The sequence below is a fragment of the Elephantulus edwardii genome, unplaced genomic scaffold (genome assembly GCF_000299155.1).
Source record: "Elephantulus edwardii isolate Elephantulus edwardi_28Jun2011 unplaced genomic scaffold, EleEdw1.0 scaffold00034, whole genome shotgun sequence".
Taxonomy (NCBI): Eukaryota; Metazoa; Chordata; class Mammalia; order Macroscelidea; family Macroscelididae; genus Elephantulus; species Elephantulus edwardii.
Window position 1 is genome coordinate 9,510,808 of NW_006399784.1, and position 13,641 is coordinate 9,524,448.

The following is a 13,641-nucleotide window of genomic DNA, read 5'->3' on the forward strand; positions in this document are numbered from 1 at the left end:
CACTGTGGAAGGCTATTTTCTTGATGACGTTTAAAAAACTGTTTTCAAAATTCTATCTATACATCAAAAACTGAGTGGACTCATGTTCGTTTGTCAAAGTAAAATGAAATCTGGAGAACTCCTTCTGTTTATCAGACAACATACAGAACCAAATAATCGTGGCCTAAGGTAAATAAAACACCTAGTTGACTGAATTAAATTTTTTTTAATTGTCTTTGAACATTGGTTAAGTGCAAAATAAAAATAGAACATCATCCACGGATACTCAGTCCTGAAATCCTCAATGTATGGTTGGTTCTGAATTAGTGATGATTCTACACTATTCTAATGTATTCTAATCTTTGATTTAGAAGTATGTTCTTATAAACAAAAATGATAACCTTGAACTAATTTTTCATGTAGCTATGTTCTTTGAGAAAGATAAAACCCCACAAAACCACACATGGCCCATTTGAAAAAGATTAGAGAATATCTAACAGAAGGAATGAAAAGTTTAAAGCTGCATTTTCCTTTTAGCAAGATCTACAAGGAAAGGATAGAGTGTCATGCTTAAGGGGGAACAGATTTTGTATATTTTGGCAAGATATTAAATCCTCTGTTGCTATATTTGGCTCGGTGCAAATGGTCTCTTGTACAAGTGCAAATCAAAATCAATGCTGGTGTTCTTCATTCAGCCCCAGCCAAACTTGGTATGGAAAGTAAAACAGTTGGACCCAAGTGTTGTTTTTAACACAGTCTTAAAGCTTGTCTATTGATCAGCAGAAGCATTCCAGAGCATGGATACCTACTTTACACATTAAATGTATCAAAAACATTTTTTTTGCCTTTTCATAAAAATTTTTTCCACTACTTAACTGATAGCAGATGTAATGATTTAATCTGGACAAAAGTATAAAGCTTCACCACATCAATGTGGTCATATATAGATATTTAGTCAAATGAGATGCTTGAGGACTTAGGACATCACAGGATGGGCATATGTTCCCAAAAAAGGAAACAAAACAATTAAATAGTAGTTGGTTTTCCCCAGAGAAAGCACACTTCAGCTTAGAAGAATCCACACCAGATGTCTCACTCTCCACCCTTCTGAATGCTAGTCCTACACAAATACCACATAACCCTTTGGATTCTGAAGCAACATAATAACCACGTGCAATGTTTGAAACCATGACAAGAATTTTCTTCAAAAGAAATTAGGTGATGGTGAACTTCACACAAATGTCCATGCAAATATTGTAACTTGAAGTTTTGAGTAAAATACTGTTTGCAGGTTTAAGTGAAATACTGTGACTGTATATACTCAGATAAAATGAGAAAAGAATTTGATTAAAAAAAAAGATTGAAGTCTAAAGTTAGAAAATGCCTGCATACTAATCTCTATGTTTGTTAAATTACGTGGCATCACAAGGGTCTTCAAAAAGAAAAAGCAAAGCCAAAGAAGTCAGAGTAAAGCAAGGTAGAAGTATTTTTATCAATTGTTGCTGACATTTTTACTCTGGCTCAAACCTGTGCAGAGAGTCTTACTCACAAATATATAAGATAAAAAATCTGTGTTGTTTTTAAGACCTTAAATTTGTCATTCCTTATGGATTTTTAAAAATTTTTCTTTTTTTTCCTTTATAGCTGCCCCAGAAAACTAATACACTAGTATAATCTAAATACAACATGCAGCTAAGAAGTCTATGCTAAGTAAACCTATGATGGTAAAGAAGGAGTGTAAATTCACTTAAATTCTGACTTTCAGATTTACACATTTTCCCTTAAAAGACTGAATTAGTAAGAAAGTAGAACATCCACATTGGGAGACTCTGTTTCTTTATAATATTAAGCCATGGTATTTCCCTTTCTTCAATATCCATGAAGATGTCTCTTTTTTCAATAGTAGTGAATTGGGGGTAAATTTTTGTTTTGCTTTTGTATGCTTGTGGCAAGGCAAAGCACCAGTATATGTATAAACAAAATAGAATATGCCTCCCTCAAACAACTAACAGAGAACCTTAGGATCTTAGCATTCAATGTCTCTTACACTCTTCCTACAATTATGTCATAAATATAACTCACTTTCTCATTATAAATACTTGTTTATAATCTGTGCCTCACCAGATCTCATACATATCTTGACTACAAAAATTAACTTCATAAATTTTCAAAAGTATACCTACATATTGTTGTGTTTATGTGCCATAGAGTTAGAACTTACAATAGCCAACCCTCCAGTGGGTTTTCAGAGAAAATAAATCACACAAGAGATGATTGCCTGCTAGGAAAACAAACAGATTCATCCTTGAAGGGTTAAACCAGGCTGCTCCTTGGAGGCAAGGATTCTGAGGCTCCATCTAACATACTTTGGACATGTTGTAAGGAGAGACTGGTCCTTGGAGAGGGACATCATGCTTGGGAGGGTGGAGGGACAGCGCAGGGGGGGAAGGCCCTCGAGGAGGTGGATTGATTCAGTGACTGGGATAATCGGGATGGGAGTGTCAGAGACAGTGCGATTGGCACAGGACAGAGCAGAGTTTAGGGCGGTGTACATAGGGTCGCTATGAGTCACAAGCGACTCGATGGCACATAACAACAACAACAAACAACAACAATAGAGCACCTGGTGGATTAAAATCACTTCTCTTTGGTTGGCAACACAACTTCTTACCATTAAGCAACCAGAGCTATCTTTTTCTACCTTATAACTTCCTATGTCTTATAGATCTGTCTTAGAGAGGTTAAAACCAAGTTTCCCCTTGGAGGCTTGGATTTTGAAGCTCCATCTCACATACTTTGGGAACGTGGCCAGGAGAGACTGGTCCTTATAGGACATCTTCCTCATAATGGTAGAGGGACAGCGCAGGAAAGTGAGATGGATGAGATGGACAAAGTAACTGGGGCAATGGGAGTTGGTGTGTCAGAATTAGTGAAATTGGCTCAGAATAGAGATGGCTTCAGAGCTTCTAGACATAGGGTCTCCATGGGTTGCAGATGGCTCGACAGCACATAACAACAACATGTGCACCTACGTTTATCTATCTTTATTTCTCAGTTGAATAGAAACAAGACAAGATGGCTATGTATCAAGAAATACAGAACAAACTAAGATGTTACATTAAAATGTAAACATTAAATTCACATTAAATTATTTATTGAACAAATTGAAGATAATAACATTTACTTTTACTACAAAATCTTCCATTATCTTTTATACCAACATACAGTTATGCAACCTAGACTCAAAGAAGAACAGAAATGAGAAAATGTATTTTTGCCCACAAAATAACAGAAAACATATCATTTTACAATTGTCTTGTTAAGTTAAAATTTTTATGATTTATATATTTTGTCAATTCAAAATGGTATCATAGTTAAAATTAGTTTATGTTTCTAGAAATGTAAAATTAAACAAGCATAAAATTGCTGATAGAACTGACAAATCTTTCATTTCATTGCATTTCAATGCTCAAAAGTGATATTTCTATGATTACTTCTGAGTCTGCTTAATCAAGTGGGAAACACAAGACTCATCATAGTGTATAATTATTTTTTCATAAACAAATTTCACTTAACCTAGATTTATATGTTGAAAACAAATTGAATGCATACTTCCCTTCTAATATATGCAGTTAAAAATTGATATGATACAAATAACTCAAATGAAAACCTTTACATTGTATATCCTCAAAAAATGTATAGAATCATATTTTTAAATCATATAACATTCAAGATTGTAAACAGCCTAAGCAATTAAATTGAGTGTGTAAATAATCACAATTAACTTTTGCCCTACACATAGCATAGAAAAATGTACATCTCTATTAGTATAAAGACACATTAGAAAAGTTCACATCTATGCATATAACAAAAGCACTAACTAAAGAATTATTTATTCTAAAACATTTTTAGTCAAAATTTAGTAGTGAATAGATTGTTAAAAAAAATAAAACTAATAGATGATGACCCTCTCTTTTCTAGGATCCAAAGGTTATTTACACAATGGAATTTGTAAATTATACTTAAATCTATTAGTACACCTTGGAACTATATAAAGAAGATCAAATTCACCTGGCTGCAACCTCAAGAAAACACTAGTTTTAGTGATTATTTAAAACTGGAGAAACACCTTTCAATCAAGCAGAAAAGTACAATAGACAACATTAAGTGCCATTTTAAAGTTTATATATTTTAAAATGAAGATACAATAATAATTGTTTATAGAGGCGGTAAAGTGTATGGGGTAAAACTTCCAGAAAGCATTCAAATGGAACAGTTTATTGAAAAAAATTCCAAAAATCTCTTCTATGACCCATTTCCATGACCAAGTCATCAATGTAATAAATGTTTTGAAGCTGTTTAAGAGTTTACTCCATCCATGCCCATCTCAATCCAAGTCAACTCTGAGTAGTGTATGCAATCAATGATCTTCCACATGCATGTTTTGTCTAAAATGATAATTTGATTTAAAAAACAAAACACCAAAACCCCAAAACTCTAACATTAATGTTAAGGTTTTAATGATAGTTTTAAAATGGCCTTGGATCATATTTTCAAAAACTAAATTTTGATTTCTCCCAAACAAATATACATGTTTGTATGAAATCTGTATCATCTGTACTGAAAGGAAGGAAAGAAATCTGGCATTTTGGGGTTTCCATACAGCATGCCAGTGGATTCGTTTTAGTCTTTACCTCATATTTCTCTCTTGTCAGCTGTAAAGGTGATCAATCACAGGACTCCTAACATTAACACCGATTTTGTAACTGCAATGGTTAAAGGAACTCTCCCCACCTTCACCAACCAATATGGTGTCAACATCTGTCTTCTATAAAATTGTTTGTTCTTTTTTTCTGAAGCTGAGTAAATCTGCTGACTGAATTGTAAAGAATTGGGTATTCCACCTCCCAGTCCTTTTTCATGTGGCTGGTTTTCCCCCACCATGTTTTGTAAATTTCTTTCAAGGCAAGGGAAAAACATTGAATAACTTCAAAGGAAATATGGTCATTTGGGGGCCAAAGAAGTCTAAGATATAATGGGAAAATATAAACTTTGGTAATTAACAAAACTGTTGTCTTAATTTTGGAGACAAGAATCATAGATGAAAAAAATTCTGTAATATGTAAGGAAGCTAATATACTACAAAGCGGTTAATGTGTTTTAATTCATAAATGACACATTAAACAAACAAAAATTAAAAATTTGTTAAGAATATTCTATTTTATCATCCTCATCTAGTAGGAGACAAAGCTTTTCTTTGCATAAGTGCAAAAATTATGGGGAAGAGAGGGATTATTTGGCAACTCAATTTTGTATTATCTACTTACTCAATGGATAGGCATTTGTGTAGCTTTCAATTATTGAAAATCTACTGTGAGCCAGATACATAAACACAGCTTGCCAATAATATATTATTATCCCATTTTATTCAAGAGAAAAATGAAACCCAAGATCATACATTTAATTGTGGTTAATCCAGACTTCAGAGAATTACCTCATGTTCAAACCAATGCCCTTTCGATTAATCCTTTCAGCTTCTCTAGTTTTAGCCAAGTCAAGTCTTTAAGATACTTTCCTTTACAATTATTTAATGCTACCTTCCCATTGTCTTAACTTGTCAAATATCCAATAACAAAAGCACATTCAGTTTCTTAAGAGTTTTTTAAGCTGCATTAAATTAAAATTTCACCTTAAACTAGACTATGAAGTAAAAAAACAACAAACTTGTCGCAATTCTGTAGATTTTATAATAGGAATTGGGACATACTATTTGCACAATATATAAAAGTATCTTCAAGGAATTATCTTGTGCCTATGAGTATAGTTTGTATTATGGAAAGGATTTGATTTAAAGTTAAATATTCTTTACTTATTTTCAACTCAGTAGTTCCCAATCTGTAAATTTTGAAATTTTTGTCTTAAAATAATAAAATTATTTTGACAGAAAAGAGAATATTAGAAGAGGAGGTAGGAGGCAGTGATTAACTTTATAAGAAGACATACATTTTTAAATTTTTTTATGTTTTAATATTACTATTGGAAGTCTCTTTTCAAATAAACAATAAAGGTCCCAATAACTTGCTAAAAACCTGTCCAATCATCTTTATGCATTTTGGTAACTATTGATAATTCAGTATTGAATGAATAGATTATTTTTAGAATGGCCGGGGGGTGGGGGTTAGTGTCCATTCCACAATATTTTGGAAACCTGAATAACTCTTATTGCAAAATCGTCAATGATGGTGTGGTTCTAACTGCAATTATAAAGAGATTATGATAGCTCTCAAAACAGCAGTTTGAAGGACTTTTAAGTAAAAAAAACCTCATTCAGCTATGAGAAAACTAGGTCCAACAGGTGATATATAATGCAAAATAACCAACTATTCTCTTATTTCTGAGAGTTTTATGGTCTTGTTGTATACCTTTGAGTCAGAACTGGCCCATAGCTGACTCTCCAGTGGCAGACCCTTCAGAGGCAGTAATTGCATAGGGGAAGATTAGGTTTTAGTAGGGGAATGACATTGAAAAAGGAACTCATCTTCACCCTAAAACATTCCTTAGACTTTTAATCTATTCTTTGCATGGTGGTATTCCAACAACACCTGGGCTTATTTACTGCAGAGATCCTACTTGCAAATACCAGTTTATTATGACCTCTCAGTTGCCATGACCTACATAGTAATTATGCTGTAATTAGCATAAATGACACCAGGCCAACTGCAAACTCAAAGTGAAGCCCTTTAATTGTCTAATAATTCTTCTTCAATTAATTTTAGAGAAAAACAGAGACAGGTGTAAAGAACTAGCATGTTTCTTCTCTTTGTAATTGGTGAAAGCATTTTAGTATTCTGAATGAGTTCCAGTAAACACTATTCTAAGATGCAAAGTAATAGATTGCAGGGAAAAGTTTTTGTACCATCATTGGGAATAGCTGAAAGAAGAGAGCTTAATAACTTTGCATTTAAAGGCTTTAAAATGTCCAAAAGTGCTGCTTGCATAAATATAATAGATTTAATAGAATTTGAATTCAAATTTGTCCTTATTTAGATTCTGATGAGAACATTAAGCATAATTCCAAAATTGTCAACTTTTTAACTATTTGCAGTAATTGTGACATTAATCCCAACTTAAATTTCATTTTAACTTAATTTTTCTTAGATAAATTTAAATTAAATAAGGCCAAATACAAACCATTATATAAAGAATCACAAAACCCTATTTTGAAAATGAAGACTTGAAGCATTTACTGATGGAAATGAAAAATTTCCCTAAATATTACAGCACAACATCAAGAAAAAAAAAATTCTCACACCAGGGCAAATGGAGAAAATATTGAAGTTGTCTGAGATTTCATCTTAATAGAATATAAAATCAGCACTCAAGGCAGCAGCACTCAAAAAACCAACCATATTACGCTGGACAAATTTGGTGCAAACCAGTTGTGTAAAGTAATTAAAAGAGAAGATGAAACTTTGAGGACTGAAATGCTACTAAACCAAGCCGTGCTTTTTTCAGTCATTTCATATGCACCTCATATTAAATAATAAAAAAGGATCGAAGAAGAATTACTGCCTTTGATTTATCTAAACTCTTCATTGCTGTTGAGTCTGAATAAATTCTGACCATCTAGGGCTTTTCAGAAGCTGTAAATCGCACAGGAGACTGTTTAATGGAGCAGCTGATGCTTTCAAATCATCTGCCATTGGTATGGCGGCACAACTCCCTATCGCCATAGGTCACCAACGCTCGTTTATTTATTGACCATTGAAGGCACCTAAAAACAATTAAATGCTTAAAATTTTAATATTGTATGTATGTATTAGCTTAAAATAATGGGTAATTTTACGATAAACATCCATTGACCAAAGTTTTGAGATATGTTAAGTACCTTGCTGGATATCCCTTCAAATTCTCCCCAAGAAAAATTGGGGGGGAGGGGAAATCCACTTAAAATAGTAACTTATAAAATCACCAAGAATGACAAATTAGAAATGAAGACAATAAGTTACTGGCACTTACAAGTAGCAGAGTTAAATGAATTTTTTCCCCCTAGTAGTCACTTATAAGGGAGCTTTGGTGGCCTAGGGGCAAGAATCTGAGCTGCAATGATGAAGGTACGCAGTTCAAGCTCACCAGCTGCTCAATGGGAGAAGGATGGGCAATCTCCTCCTGTGTTATTAACTGCCTCTGAAAAACTATTGGAGGATCAGCTATGGGTCCGACTCTATGGTACACAACAACAGCAACAGTCATTTGTAAATTCTGATTCCTTTTATCAAAGTTGCATGGCTAGAAAGAATTATTGTACTTTTGGTAAACTCCTTCTAACTGAAAGTTGATGCAAAATTTTCTTCTTAGGCTGTCTCAAGTACTCGTTGGGAGAAATTAAGGCAATTAGCAGGTCATTTAAAAAAACACACAAAAAACCCAACGCACTTCCTTTTTAAGATATACATGTAACTCAAAGCTAAGTGAGCTAGCATAGAATTAAACATTCATTGACGTTTGATGTAAAAACAATACTGAATTGGCTTGACAATGGTGTTACATATGTAAAAAGAAGAAAATATAAAAAAAAAAACCTTGAGGTAACCTAGAAAGCACAGACAGAGCATACCACAGACATTTTGATAATCAGCATTTTAAACATTTTGCCAGTGCTTTTCTGAAAGCCAGTTCTTTAAACAGAACTTAACAATTTTTACAATATTAAAAAAAAATAACACTGTATCCCTCAAAAGTATCCCATTTAGGCTAAACCAGACTTTCTGCACTTTACAAAAATAGATGCACATAATTACAAAATTGTATTCCTGAAAGAATCAGCATTTCCATTTGTGGTTCATTCATTTTATCAACAAGGTGGTTAGCTTCAAAAGGAAAAATATTAAATGATGCAAAATATTAAATCATGTGGTTTTTAAAAAGCAAGGGACAGGGGAAACAAGAGTTACACAATTGGTAAAGGCTCAGATGAGGGAAAATTAAACAAAAGTTTATTTTTCTTCAATTTCTAGGACACAGCTTTTTAAACAAAAGGCTCAAAACAAAAGTCAACTTGCTAACACTTCCACTTCTCCTTCCAAGTCTACATTGTCCCATAACAGAATGGAAAATTCTGGCATCATTTACGCAATAACCCTTGTATTCAAGATGTAACCTGACTTTCTAATACTGTGTGTGCTTCAGTACCATGGCGACTCTTTGCCCTTGTCTTGATGCTGCAGACCTGTAAAAGGGAGCAATGGGAAAAACAAACAAAAATTAATATATGCAACACACAAAAATAAGTCTAATATGCAATTCATTAAATATAGAAACTAAAAAAAAACCCAGGCAAAGGTGAAATATGATCTAAAGACTATATAATCACTAAGAAAATTTTGTGTTTGAATGCATAATTTTCAAGAAGCTAACAGATGCAGTTTAAGGCTACAGGTCCAGACTACAGTAGTATTGGAATCTCACCAGCAACTGGGTATTTACACAGTGCAGCTTTTGTATTTTTTTTCTTTAAAGTATGATTAAAGGAAATAAAATGAGCCCTTTTTTTGCTATTTCTAATTTCTAAGAGTTAAAATGGGAGAAAAAAGGCGAATTATTTTGGAGATGGTTTACTGGTAAGGAGCTGTGTTGCCCAAAGGGACGTAATTCAAATCTACCAGCTGCTTTGTAGGAAGAAAGATAGGCAATCACTCTCCATACAATTCACTGCCTCAAAAACCTGCTTAAGGGTCCGTTCTGACCCAAAGATACATAACAGCAACAAGCAACATTACATTTAATGCTTTCAGAAACTATCGACACAATTGAGACTAAGAGTGCTAAATAAATCCTTTGATTATTTGTAAGAATATCCCACAGTGGAAATAGTGTTAACTACAGTCAGTAATTTAATATAGTTAAAATTTAGTTAAATAGCATAAGTTAAAAATATATATATATATATATGGCTTATTCATGACTAAAAGCAAAAATCAATGCTTCATTTATTAATTACTAATTTTTCCTGAAAAGTATAGGATGGATTATGAAAACTCACACTGCATCAATATAAGTTACAGCTAAATTTTAAAAAGAAAAATTATTTAAGCTTGGGCTAAAATGATTAGGGAATTTATTGAAAAGGAAGTAGAAACTGTGACTCTAATCTGGGTCTAATAGCTTGGATTATTTTCTGAATATGGGCAATCAGCAAAGCAATTTGAGGCTACATCCACCTGAAATCACTTTGTTTCTTTTATTTTGGAAGGTAAAATTGTATGAGAGCATGAAGACTCAGAGTAATGCTTATCCAATTGTTTGGGACCAAATATCAAGATATGAGTTGCTGTCCCTTAAACTATCTTCATCCTTGAGCTAAACCTCAAAGCTGAACACAAAGCTGACCTCTGATGGGTTTTCAGAGGCAATTAATTTGCAAGGGAGGAGATTGCCTATCCTTCTCCCATGCTAACATTTGTTAGTATACTGGTATTAGAGTGTCAGTATTACTAGTTTAGATTGAGAGTCACTAATTTCTTGTGCTGGTCTGCTAACTGGAAGGCTAGCATTTGCTTCTGGACTCAGCAAGAGAAAGTAGAGTGTCTACTATCAGGATTTCCTGTCTCAGAAGTCCTGTCAAGATTCTCCATGAGTCAGTCAGACTCCACTCCATGGCAATGGTTTTTGATTGGTATTTCAAAAAAGGAGAGGAAGCAATGGAAAAAGAAGCACTGAAAAAAATATAAGATACAATCGAAATTATTTTATTCCTTTTTAAATAAATTAAGAGTTGGAATAATTTGCAACATGACATAGTCTCTTCTGGGTGAGTCTAATAATTTAAACCACCTTTACTGACAATCTGCTGACTGCTTAAATATTTTTTTCATTATCAAAATGTCTTGTCTTCTGAATGACTCAGTATTTCCACACTTGAAAACTGCATCAATTTATAGAATGTCAGCACTGCAAGTCATGAATACTATTGTAATCATCAAGTGGTTTGAATGTCCTTTTTCCCCCTTCTAAAAATATGCAAGCCCATCAGTCCAATTCCTCTCTTCAATTCCCTCCAACACTATTAGCACTCAATGGATATTTAAATAAAGATGACAATCTTTCCTTTGCCTTGTAAAGACATGGGACTCCTTAGAAATCACATTAAACTCTTTGTGTGGAGAAATAGTGCATTTTGAAGATATCTCCAACGTTTCCACCCAGAAGAGAAGAAATCATTCTTTAATTTAAATTGGCTTTCTTGATTCCCCCCACCCCTGTATCTTTATCAATTCCATACAGAGCTGAAAAATTAATCTATGTCCTGAAACATTATAAATATATTATGTGGTCCTTATGATTTTATTTCTCTTTGGTGGTGAGAAGTGTATCAAACTTTTGCATTATAAGTCAGTCAAACTTTTAACTTTGATTAAGTATGCATGAATTACCATAAAATAAATCTTTATAACCCTCCAAAAAGGCTCCACTATTAAGCACAATTGTTTGTTGTTTTGTTACAAGTCAAAACTGGCCCATAGCTGACCCTCCAGCAGGCTTTCAGAGGTAGTAAATCACACAGGAGAAGACTGTCTATTCTTCTCCCAAGGAGCAGCTTTCAGGAGTACAGTGCAGTTTATTGCCACTAGGCTACCAGAGCTCCCTAACATTTATCAAAGATGATGAGGATGGCACAGGATAGGGCAGGGTTGAGATGTGCTGTTCACAGGGTCGGTCCTTATGAATTGCAGTCAGCTTGATGGCATATAACAAAATAAGCTCAAAGACAGCTCTGGTGGTGTAGTCCAAAGGGAGCTGCACAGCAAACCCAAAGATCACTCCTCTCTGCTAGTTTGAATCTATCAGCTGGTCTGCTGGAGAAGAGAATCTCCTCCCTTGCAGCTTACAGCCTCAGAAACACAATGGAGGGTCATTTCTGGGTGGATTCTGACATGATGATAGTGTGTTAATAAGTGCAAAGTAACTCTGGTGGTGTAATGCATCTTGTGTTATATTGTATTGCTCCTGAAAGATTAGCAGTTCAAATCCCCCAGCGGCTCCCCCCAAGAGAAAAGTGAACAGTCTCCTCTCATAAATATATCCAGTATCAGAAACATGACAGAGGATAGTTATGTGCTGAACTCAAATTAGATTATTTGCTCCAGTATACAGTGTAAATATGATGTAAGAACACAACCTTAATACACATCTGCCCTCATTTTAAAGTATACAGTGTCTTCTTGTTCTATTAGAACAATTGCCTCTATATACAGATTTCCCATGAGCATAACTAAATATTCTGGAATTTTCATTCTTTCCAATGTTATGTAAAGGTTGTTATGATCCAAATAGCAGAATGTCTTTGAACAGTTAATATAGAAGAAATAAGCACTTCCTAACATCTCCTGATTTCAGTCAAGAGTCATCGGATGTCAACAATGATATCCCCATTTCATGCCTTCTTCTAAATTCAGCTTGAATTTTTGGCAGTTCCCTGCAGATATACTATTAAAATGTTTTAATGATCCTTAGAAAAATTTTACTAGCATATAACATTATATGATAGTGCTTGATTATTACTGCATTTTGTTGGATCATCTTTTCTTTGAATTGCCACAATTAAGGCTCTCTCAAAGTTGGTTGGCTATGTAGTTGTCTTCCAAATGTCTTGACATAGAAGAGTAACCACATTCAGCACTGCATCTCTTTATTGAAACTGAAGAATTTCTAATCCAAGGATTCATTCACAAGTCGGACTACTCTAGATGAATAGGACTCATAACACCCATGAAAAATAGTCCTGAAATCTATCATACCCTGGGACATTCTCATCAATGACATACTTAAGCCCATTGCGCAGTCTTTGTGTCTATCCATCTTGTTAAGGGTCTTCCTCTCTTTCTCTGACTCTCTTCCTTTTCAAGAATGATGTCTACTTCCCAGGAATAGCTTCTCCTGGAACATGCCCAAAGTATGACACCCGAAGCTTCAATATCTTTGCTTCTAAAGAGCCTTCTGGCTTCATTTCCCCCCAAGACATATCTATTTGTTCTTTTGGCAGTCCATGAGATATAGTCAGTACTCTTTTCTAACACCACAACTCAAAGGACTCTTTCTTCCCCGCTATGATTCTTATTCATTGTCCAGCTCTCAGAAGCATAGCTAGTAATGTGAAAAGACCATGGCCTGATTTAGGCACCATTTAGTCTTCAGACTGATATCGCTGCTCTTCAATATTGCAGAGAGAATCCTGGTATCAGACATGCACAGTACAATACAATACATCTTCTTATCTCTAACTTCTGTGGTATCAGGGGTGTCAATTATGGATTCAGGAAAGACGAAATCATTGAGAACTTTGACCTTTTCTCCATCTACCATAATCCCTATTATTGGTCTAGTGATGAGAAATTTTGTCTTCTTGATACTGAAAAGTAATTATATTGAAAGCTGTAGTCCTTGATCTTCTACAGCAAGTTTTTCAAGTCCTCTTCACTTTCAACAAGAAAAGTTGTGTTTTTATCCTCACAACACAGGTTGTTTATGAGTCTTCCTCCAAGCCTTATGTAACATTCCTCTTTAAAGAGTCCAGCTTCACAAATTATTTGCATCATAGAAATTGAGTATGTCCAGAGAAATGATACATCATTGCTGCACACCTTTCCTTATTTTAAACTACAC

At 34.1% G+C, this 13,641-nt stretch overlaps 1 pseudogene; it reads right to left on the reverse strand.

Moving 5' to 3' along the window:
• Window positions 1–314: 314 nt before the first annotated feature.
• On the reverse strand, window positions 315–13,341 carry LOC102854646 (annotated as a pseudogene).
• Window positions 13,342–13,641: the final 300 nt, after the last annotated feature.